A 10,742-nucleotide genomic window follows, 5' to 3' on the forward strand; every position below is an offset into this window, starting at 1 on the left:
CCATATCACGTGGTTTTTTTGGCAAATGGCGGACTGTTTTCTAAAAATCCACTATCGGATTTTTGTGTTTTAAATATTATCAAGTCCGCTGAAATGGACACGATGTTAGTCGATGTTATTCTGTATAATGAAGTTCTGTGTGTCATCGACGAGTGTGATCATGGGATTCTTTAAGAAATATGGATTCATAACGTGACGAAAAAAACATGGTGGTTCAGGTAAATATCCTTATTTAATGTTATTTTTTTGCTGTACCGAGTTGAAAATGAATATAACGTTACAATATATATTGATAAATGATTATTCAAATAGCTAACTCTTATCAAATGTCATTACAGGATTTAGAAACATCTCCACTGTATGCTATTAACAATGGACACCTTCACGGGGCGTTGCGTGTTGATCTTCGGTTAAAAATACACCTAGGCGGTTTCATCGATGGTAATTGATGGCGTTTCTTGGACAGGTATGTACACGTATGATAGTTGAGAATTTTTCAGAATGTTTTACAAGTTTTCAGTTGAACTTGCTCGCTGGATGACGTTAAATAAATCGCAACGTCAAACGTTTAATCATCGCACGAGAGCATTCTTTGCAAACGCAGCCGGCTCCAGTTTCAGATTACATAGATTCCTAAATTATCTTTTCTTTAGCCTGTAATTGACGATGGATATCTTCACAAAATTAATCATTAAACGAGCGTTTCTCTGCAGATCTTTTTGTAGAACCAAGTTAAAAGTGAATATAAAATTATAATACTATATACAATATGCCTAAGTTTTATCAAATATCATTTCCAGATTATTGAAACTTCTCTACGATGACGCTTTGAAGCCTCGACGTTCTGAACAAAGGAGAATGATGACGGTTGGCGATTACACATCGCAGAATTATGTCGTTTTCTCGAGGTAATATAACAATTTGTTCATAATATTACTGTTACATAAAATAAAAGCCCAACTTTTATCTACTGAAACGTTTAACTGTCTGCTTTTTGTAATTGACGATGGATATCTTCACAAAATTAATCATTAAACGAGCGTTTCTCTGCAGATCTTTTTGTAGAACCAAGTTAAAAGTGAATATCATTATAATACTGTATATTAATATAATATTTGACATTTACAGGACGTCAAACCGTCAAATTTACCAGCCTCGACAATCTGAACAAAGGACAGCGTAGAATTTTGACACTTTCTCGAGGTAAATATTATTATTTATAGATTTATAAATTTCTAGCACAATTATTGAAATGTTTCTTCTTTCTAGATAATTATTGAAGCGATATTTGAAAAGTAACGCAACTTCTCTTGATACGAGCGGCTGTGTTATAAATTATTACATATTAGTATTGACATAAGACATCTGCATATTATGTGTAGTTAGTTCTGGCTGCTATTTGACATAACATTTGAAACTTTGACAATCGCCATTATCGCCGAGTCTGTAAATTTTGCTCATTTCTTCTAATCAATCGTCTCTTATTGCAGATTTTTTTGTTGTACCAAGTTAAAAACATTAAAATACTATATATTAATAAATGAATTAACAATATGCATAATTTTTTTCGTTTGCAGGATGTCTGTCTGCGTTTTCAAGTCCTCGAGAATGAATGAACTTCAGCCGGCGTTACTTTGAACTGGAACTAATTTCACAATCCTCTCTATGTCTTTCCAAAGGCGTGATGAAAATGATGACACTTCAACGCTTTGATATTTTAAAGTTACTAATCATCCATGAATGGTATAATTATGGAACTAATTACAGTAGAACCTCGTTAATTCGAAATCCAGCGGACATCAAAAATCAAATTTCGAATTAACGAATTCCCACGTAATTCGAAATTTTATGAAAAAAAAAAAAAAAAAAAAACGCCGAAAATCGATTTTCTCGGCCGCCTCTTCAAATCTGGGTGGTATTTTAGTTGTAAATTCGTATTAATACCAATTATTTCTTTATTTTCGCGGTCGATTACCGTAGCAACCGGCCCTTTAAATTCAGATATTCGCAATAAATTCGTAAAAATGCTATATATTTACGCGTAAATCGAGACTTTGCTGCGGATTTCGGTCGCGGCCTACGCTTTAAATTGAGATATTCGTAAAAATACGATATATTTCCGCGTAAATCGAGATTTCGCGGTAATTTTCCGTCGCGGCCGGCCCTTTATTTCAAATATCTGAATTTGGATTCGTAAAAATACGATATATTTCCGAGTAAAACGAGAATTCGCGGCCGGCTCTTCAAATTCAAATATTCGAAATAAATTCATAAAAATGCTATATATTTACGCGTAAATCGAGATTTCGCTGCCGATTTCGGTCGCGGCCTACCCTTTAAATTGAGATATTCGTAAAAATACGATATATTTCCGCGTAAATCGATATTTCGCGGTAATTTTCTGTCGCGGCCGGCCCTTTATTTCAAATATATGAATTTGAATTCGTAAAAATACGATATATTTCCGCGTAAAACGAGAATTCGCGGCCGTATTCCGTCGCGGCCGGCTCTTCAAATTCAGATATTCGAAATAAATTCGTAAAAATATGATATATTTCCGCGTAAATCGAATTTTGTCGGCAGTTTTTCGTCGCGGCCGGCCTTTTAAGTTCAGATATTTGAAGTAAATTCGTAAAAATATGTCATATTTCGGCATGCATCGAAATTTTTCGGCCGATTTCCGTCGCGCCGTATTTTTTCAACTCGGATATTCGAAGTAAAGTTAGTAAAAATACGATATATTTCCGCGTAAATTGAAATTTCGCGTCCGATTTCCGTCGCGGTGACGAAATACGATATATTTACGCGTAAATCGAAATTACGCGGCCGAGTTTCGTCGCGGTCGACCCTTTAAATTCAGATATTTGGCGTAAACTCGTAAAACTACGACATATATCCGCGTAAAATGTATTTTATCGGCCCTTTAAACTCGGATATTCGAAATAAATTTGAAAAAAATACGACATTCCAATGTAAATCGATTCAGATTTACAAAATAATAATACTAATTAGGACGATGTATAACCACGTAAAAATACATTTTTCGGCGTTTTACCGAAACCTCTGACTTTTAGATTCGGATTTACGAAATATTATGATTTATTTTCGCAAAAATCAAATTTTTTCGAATTACACGAACAAATTTTCGTGCGCGGACAAAAATAAATTTCGAATTACGAATTAACGAATTTCGAATTAAAAAAAATTTTGTATGAAAAAATTTTTCAGAGGAAATTTTTTTTGCGAAAATTTCGAATTACTCGTTTTTTCGAATTATCGGGGTTCGAATTAACGGGGTTCTACTGTACATAACTAGCTTGCCAGTTAATATATCTACTTAAATCGGAAACGATCAAGGTTTTTAATTGGACGGCCAATTTGTTCATTTAAAATTTGTTCACAGACGAATGGAATGGAACATTACAAACTCCTCAAAGTTGCGTACCATCATGAAATAGTTTTACCGTCAAGTACGATTTGCCAAGATGTTATTAGCGCACTTTACGGAGATTCTCATTCTGTAGCGATTCAAATTTATTCAGTGACAGAGCGATACTGTGTCCCAAAAATGTAGATGCACGTAAAATTAACGTTAAAGTCTTGCTTATGAAATGACAGTTAATAAATCGCAGGGTCAAACTTTTAATCAGATTGGTGTTTATTTACCAGAACCCGTCTTTACGCATGGGCAATTGTATGTAGCTTGCTCCAGAGTCAAAACAATAAATTCATTAAAAATTCAAATAGTCGACGGAAGTCGTCAAGGTGTAAATCAGGCCGGAGTTTCAACCCAAAACATTGTTTACAGGGAAATTTTAGATTAGGTATTGTCGTTTTATATCTATTTAAACCAGTAAATTTAATCTATTTAAGACTAATCTTCCCATTTTAAATTTATTCACAGGGTTAAATACATTCATTTGATGATAACGTAAACCTAAATTTGTCACTATTTGAGGGAACTGTTGATTTTTATCATTAGGAAAATTTAGTTTCAGATTAAATAGATTCCCAAAAGCATTTTAACTATTTTTATATTCTGTTTAAACTTTAAAAAGTAAAACAAGTTCAAACTCAAAATACTTATATCGAATCAGATTTAAAAAAAATAAATACACTTTAATGAAATTAAAACGTTGTTTGATTTTTACTTATTTCCAAAATCTGTTATTTTATTTTATTTATTTCATTCAAAAAACAGTGTTTTACATAAAAAGCATACTCTGCACATCTCACTAGGGCATTTCAATCGGTAGCTTGACATAGGTAAATAGGTTTGCTCAGCTAGATCAGTGAGCTAAATTAAAATGTATTTATGTAAGGTAAGTTTTTAGATTCTCACGGCCAAAAGCATTTTTGTTGTTTGTTTTTGGGGTGTTATGCCGTGTTGCGCTAACTCCTTCTTTAGCCGACGTTTCGGACAGCGTCGGCTAAAGAAGGAGTTAGCGCAACACGACATAACACCCCAAAAACAAACAACAAAAAAGTATTTATGTAAGTTCAAGTAGTTGTAGGTAGTAAACAATTATATTTTTAACGTCTTACTTTTAAGTAAAGAGAGTGAAATGTGTATATTTCTTTTCTACGGTTTATACTGTGGATTCCAAATTGTCGAGGCATATTCCAGTGTACTTCTGACTCATACAAAAGTTAAAACGCTTTTAACACGCGAGGCAACAAAACACAAGTGTCTTAGCGCGTTGTTCAGTTCAAAGTTTTTACAGCTTTAAAACCACTATTCCATATTATATGTATTGTGAGAAGTGTGCATTAACCCAAAGACGTCACAATTCAAGTGTTGTGTAAATCAGACGTTAAATTTGTCAAATCTAACATGTTTTGCATATTCTTTGTAAACAACAAACTATATCTGTACATTTATATTGAATGTTTTGTTACCCAATAAAAAAATATTTTAAGCATTTATGTTATAACGTGTTTCTTTCCACCACCATTTTCAATATGGATTTCATTATAGGTAAAGACTTCCATTATAGGGGTCGATGTATAAAATGTTTAAGACTTATAAAAGAAAATATACGCTACGTTAACGATATGTAGACAAATCACATCCTGATTGTTTCATTTTTAATTAAATGTATTCATGTCATAACTATGAATATGTTGAATGTGAGGTGTAATCGGATAAACTGTTTTTAATTGAACTGTTAGCAAATAAATAAATGCTGGCTGCAAAAAAAACATTCATCAGCTCAAATGTTAACAGAGACGGCAGTGGCTCAAATGTCAAATGTCATACTAAAACCACAGATAAATTATAGATAGATAGATGGATGCTTTGGAACAACCAGTTTTTATTACAAATATTTAAGGCTAATCAAACTTAAAAACGTATTCCAATAAATTGGGTCCACATACAATGATAAAGATTTTTCATTTAATAATCAAAAATAACATAGGTAATGCTTCATTCACATTCTGATTTTTTTTAAAAGGAATAATTTTTTTGCGTTATAAATATTAAGTAGGTTGAAGTAACGATTTTTTTTTTTTTATTAAAGGTTTTTGCATTTCGCGATTAATAATAATCATTTAATTTAGGGTGGCGGTCATGAGAACCGTCGCCCCGGGAGCCATTCATACATAGCATGATCCCTTTATTTTTTTAACCAGTAGGTAACATATTTCGTTTTGCATATATATATTTTTTTTAATTAAATTAATGATAATTCTTATAAAGCCATTTCTGCGAAAAATTAGCTCGGTGACGCTGTAATCTACCAGGAGCACAGACGTTTGGGAAAGTAATTTACTATTAAAAACGGTTTATTCAATTGTTTTTTTTTTTTTAAATAACCTTTTTTCAGTTAAAAGTTTTTACATATGGGTACTGTCACCCCGTACTGAAAAAATGATCAGTATATTTCTTTCTTTAATTTTGTAGTCCCACATTCTTCGTCTCATCTACACCCAAACATCAAATGGCTTAGTACATTTACCCATTAGTTGCCTGCAACGGGCAAAAAGCTAATTTTAGGCACATACATTCAAACATACATACATTTGAATAAATTTGTGGTCACACATTCATTGCTTCATTCACATGCAAACATACATATTACATTTTTAAAAGTTTTTGAATTTTGCGTGTTTTTGAGGTAAGGTTAGGTTAGAACATGGAAAAAGGTATTAGATTTAAATCACAAACCAGTTTATACAAACCTAGCGTAGCCCACAAACTACTTGAAAACTGGGATATAACTCTAAAGGGGACGCGAGCAGGCGTTATTAAAGGGGCAAATTTTTGCTACAGAAAATAACATGGAAAATAGGTATTAGAATTAAAACACAAACCAGTCTATACAAACCTAGCGGAGCCCACAAACTACTTGAAAACTGGGATATAACTCTAAAGGGGACGCAAGCAGGCGTTATTTAAGGGGCAATTTATGTTACAGAAAATATGTATTAGAATTAAATCACAAACCAGTCTATACAAACCTAGCGTAGCCCACATACTATTTGAAAACTGGGATGTAACTCTTAAGGGGACGCGAGCAGGCGTTATTTAAGGGGCAATATATGTTACTTAAAAATTTGCAGTCCCACACCCTCGCCTCATCTACATTCAAATACTACACCGCGCGATTAATTTTTACCCATCAGTTGCCTGCAACGGGCAAAAAGCTAGTATACATATATTAATACTCAGTTTCTTTGTTTTATTTGGTCGCTTAAAATTAGGCGAAAATCGACCACTCGCCCCTAAAGTCGCATAGGACACTAGGTTCGTTTTCGTGTGCTTGAAAAAAGTTGCCTTTCTTTTGTTTCAGGCTTCACGCGAAAGTAGACCGAGACGCCTCTCTGCGGGAAGAGAATTCGAGTTCAATTTTGCGTGGAAAACCCGAAAAACCGAGGTATCCTCCATTTCCGGAAATTCAACCGGATTCGTACGGAAGAAGACGTAGACAAAAATTGGCGGCAGAAACTGGAAGCGCTCGAGTTGCGCCATACTAAAGTAAGGAAGTTCACGCTTCCGCCGCCAGGACGGCCCCACTCTGGCGAACAGCGATTTGCGGCCGTATAATTGTCGGAGCTTCTCGATTGGTAAACGGAAGTAAAACCGTTTCGTGGTCAAGACGAAACCACGTGGTATGATTTATTTATAAAATGTACACGGTCAAACTGATGATTGCAATCCGTAGCAAATACGCCGTCTGCCTTTAATATTATCGAAAAAATTCATCCTCCGAAGGTTTAGGAACGTTATTCGGCCGTCCCGCAGATGGCGTTCGGTTCAAAATGTCTCACAGTAACCGGCTAAAATTTGACATTTGCCATTTTAACAAAAAATGCCAACAATCGGGATTTTTGGTCAGTCAGAAATCAGCCAATCATAGACACACCGAAGTGATGTGCTTTTATTTTAGTGATGTGATCTCAAAGAAACGATAAAATTTGTAGAGGTACTTACTTTGGCAGTTTATTTTTTTTTAAATCGATAATGCTTATGAACGAAATAAAATAAAGTTTGGTAAAATAATTTGGCACGGATACCGTCGCCCCGTAGTGAAAAACTACATCAAGAGCGTCTCGCAGATTTTTAATTTCTACCAGGAGCGCAGAAATTGGAAAAGGTAACTGGGAGCGATTCATAGGTTTTCATCTGATTATTTTTTAACGAGTAGGTGCCTAACTGCGTTATGTAAATATTTTTTCGGTACATTTTTGATAGTAGGTTCAGGTACCTACACAGATGGTACCGGGTAGAGGTCCTAGGTAGGCAGGTACGAGAGCGTGTTTTAGCCCGTTTTTTAGGTTTGGTTCGTAGTGTTGTTATATAACCTATGGATTTAAAATTAAAAAAAACGATCAAATCTGTTCAAGTACCTACTTTGGTAGTTCATATTTTTAAAATCGATAATGCTTTTGAACAAAATAAAATAAATGGTAAGTTTTTAAATTCTCACGGCCAAAAGCATTTTTGTTATTTGTTTTTGGGGTGTTATGCCGTGTTGCGCTAACTCCTTCTTTAGCCGACGTTTCGGACAGCGTTGCAGTGTCCATCATCAGGGCAGATCCGGTAGATCCGAAACGTCGGCTAAAGAAGGAGTTAGCGCAACACGGCATAGCACCCCAAAAAAAACAAAAAAAAAGAAATAAAATAAACTTTGGTAAAAATAATTTGACACGGATACCGTCGCCCCGTAGTGAAAAACTACATCAATTGCGTCACGCAAATTTATAAATTGTACCAAGTAGTAGTAGCAGTAGTAGGAGAAGTAGTAGTAGTAGGAGGAGTAGGAGTAGGGGTAGGAGTAGGAGTAGGAGTAGGAGTAGGAGTAGGAGTAGTAGTAGGAGTATTAGTAGAAGTAGGAGTAGGAGTAGGAGTATGAGTAGGAGTAGGAGTAGGAGTAGGAGTAGGAGTAGGAGTAGGAGTAGGAGTAGGAGTAGGAGTAGGAGTAGGAGTAGGAGTAGGAGTAGGAGTAGGAGTCGGAGTAGGAGTAGGAGTTGTAGTTGTAGTTGTAGTTGTAGTTGTAGTTGTAATTGTAGTAGTAGTAATTTATAAATTATACCCAGAGCGCAGAAGTTATATAGGGTGAAGCGGTGTTATTGTTATGTAAAATAAACATTTTTTAATCAAAAATTTTTCCAGAATGAGTGTTTGTAATAAATTTGAGAGGCGGGCATGGGTACCGTCGCCCCGGGAGCCATTCATATTTTAAGTTTTTGTCTCTTTATTTTTAACGAGTAGGTACCTAATTGCGTTATGAATATATTTTTTTGGTAATTTTTTTTTTAAATATATTAAGTTTGAAGATTTTTTTTTTATATAATTTTTTCCAATAAAAGTTTTACATTTTACATGTTTGTAGAGCGATGTTTTTTTCCAAAATAAAACTCGCTGGGACTTTTGAAGAATATCGGTGACAAAAACCGTACATACGATATGGGTATCAAATTACGCGTCTCGACTTACAGAATCCGAATGGCTCGGTGAAAAAATGATCGGTAAGCTCCTTGGCTCTTTTTTTTCTCAAAATATTCATTTCTTTCTAAACAAAAATATATTTTAATACATTTGTGGTCACACATTCATTGCTTCATTCACATGCAAGCATACATATTTTTCGTGTTAATTGAGCAATTTTTTTTTCCAAAATAACAACTTTTGAAGAATGTTGGTGACAAAAACCGTACATACGATATGGGTATCAAATTACGCGTCTCGACTTACAGAATCCGAATGGCTCGGTGAAAAAATGATCGGTAAGCTCCTTGGCTCTTTTTTTCTCAAAATATTCATTTCTTTCTAAACAAAAATATATTTTAATACATTTGTGGTCACACATTCATTGCTTCATTCACATGCAAGCATACATATTTTTCGTGTTAATTGAGCAATTTTTTTTCCAAAATAACAACTTTTGAAGAATGTTGGTGACAAAAACCGTACATACGATATGGATATCAAATTACGCGTCTCGACTCACAGAATCCGAACGGCTCGGTGAAAAAATGATCAGTAAGCTCCTTGGCTCTTTTTTTTCTCAAAATATTCATTTCTTTCTAAACAAACATATATTTTAATACATTTGTGGTCACACATTCATTGCTTCATTCACATGCAAACATAAATATTTTTCGTGTTAATTGAGCAATTTTTTTTCCAAAATAACAACTTTTGTAGAATGTTGGTGACAAAAACCGTACATACGATATGGATATCAAATTACGCGTCTCGACTCACAGAATCCGAACGGCTCGGTGAAAAAATGATCAGTAAGCTCCTTGGCTCTTTTTTTTCTCAAAATATTCATTTCTTTCTAAACAAACATATATTTTAATACATTTGTGGTCACACATTCATTGCATCATTCACATGCAAACATAAATATTACATTTTTAAAAGTTTTTAAACTTTGCGTGTTAGTTGAGCATTTCTTTTTCCAAAATAACAACTTTTGAAGAATGTCGGTGACAAAAACCTTACATACGATATGGGTATCAAATTACGCGTATCGACCTACACAACCCGAACGGCTCGGTGAAAAAATGATCAGTAAGCTCCTTGGCTCTTTTTTTTCTCAAAATATCCATTTCTTTTTTTAAATTTTGTAGTCCCACACTCTTCGTCTCATCTACATTCAAACATCAGATCGCTTATCACATTTACCCATCAGTTGCCTGCAACGGGCAAAAAGCTAGTATATATACAGTAATACACAGTTTCTTTGTTTTTATTTGGTCGCTTAAAATTAGGCGAAAATCGACCACTTGACCCCAAGTCGCTTTACACTCTAAGGTTTGTTTTGGCGTGAAAGTAGCGAAAAAGTTGCCTCTCATTTGTTTCAGGCTTCAAGCAAAAGTAGACCGAGACGCCTCTCTGCGCGCGTAGAGCCCGGCGTTCAATTTGGCGTGGAAAACCCGAAATACCGAGTAATCCGAATTTTGTATGAAAATAATTCCCGGAAACTCGAGAGGTTTCGTTAGGGAATCGATGTTGTCAAAATCGTCCCGGAACTATGGCGGCGCGCCATACGAGAGCGCTGATTTTCTCTTCTTCGGCGGCCGGGACGGCGACACTCCAATAAGTTAATTCGCGGCCGGTCAATCGGCAGAGCTTCCCGGCGACAAATCAGCGAGTGTTGCAACACGCACGGTTTCGAAACGGCCAAATTTTGGTGCATTTTCTCAATGTTTCGTTTTCATCGATCGCCACCGATCTGTAAAACTTTTTCTCCTTCACCGTTTATGTTTTTATTCAACATCGAACGCAC

General features: G+C 35.0%; 1 long non-coding RNA gene across 1 annotated transcript; it reads left to right on the top strand.

The window, feature by feature from the left end:
* Positions 1-4,924, top strand: LOC149409054 (uncharacterized). The gene is made up of 5 exons (XR_016305290.1): positions 1-218; positions 339-466; positions 801-908; positions 1,129-1,203; positions 1,578-4,924. It is a non-coding gene; the product is annotated as an uncharacterized LOC149409054 (long non-coding RNA).
* The last annotated feature ends 5,818 nt before the right edge of the window (positions 4,925-10,742 follow it).

Source organism: Hesperophylax consimilis, unplaced genomic scaffold, assembly GCF_061612785.1.
Source record: "Hesperophylax consimilis isolate HC1 unplaced genomic scaffold, BYU_Hcon_1.0 scaffold_37, whole genome shotgun sequence".
NCBI classification, from domain to species: domain Eukaryota; kingdom Metazoa; phylum Arthropoda; class Insecta; order Trichoptera; family Limnephilidae; genus Hesperophylax; species Hesperophylax consimilis.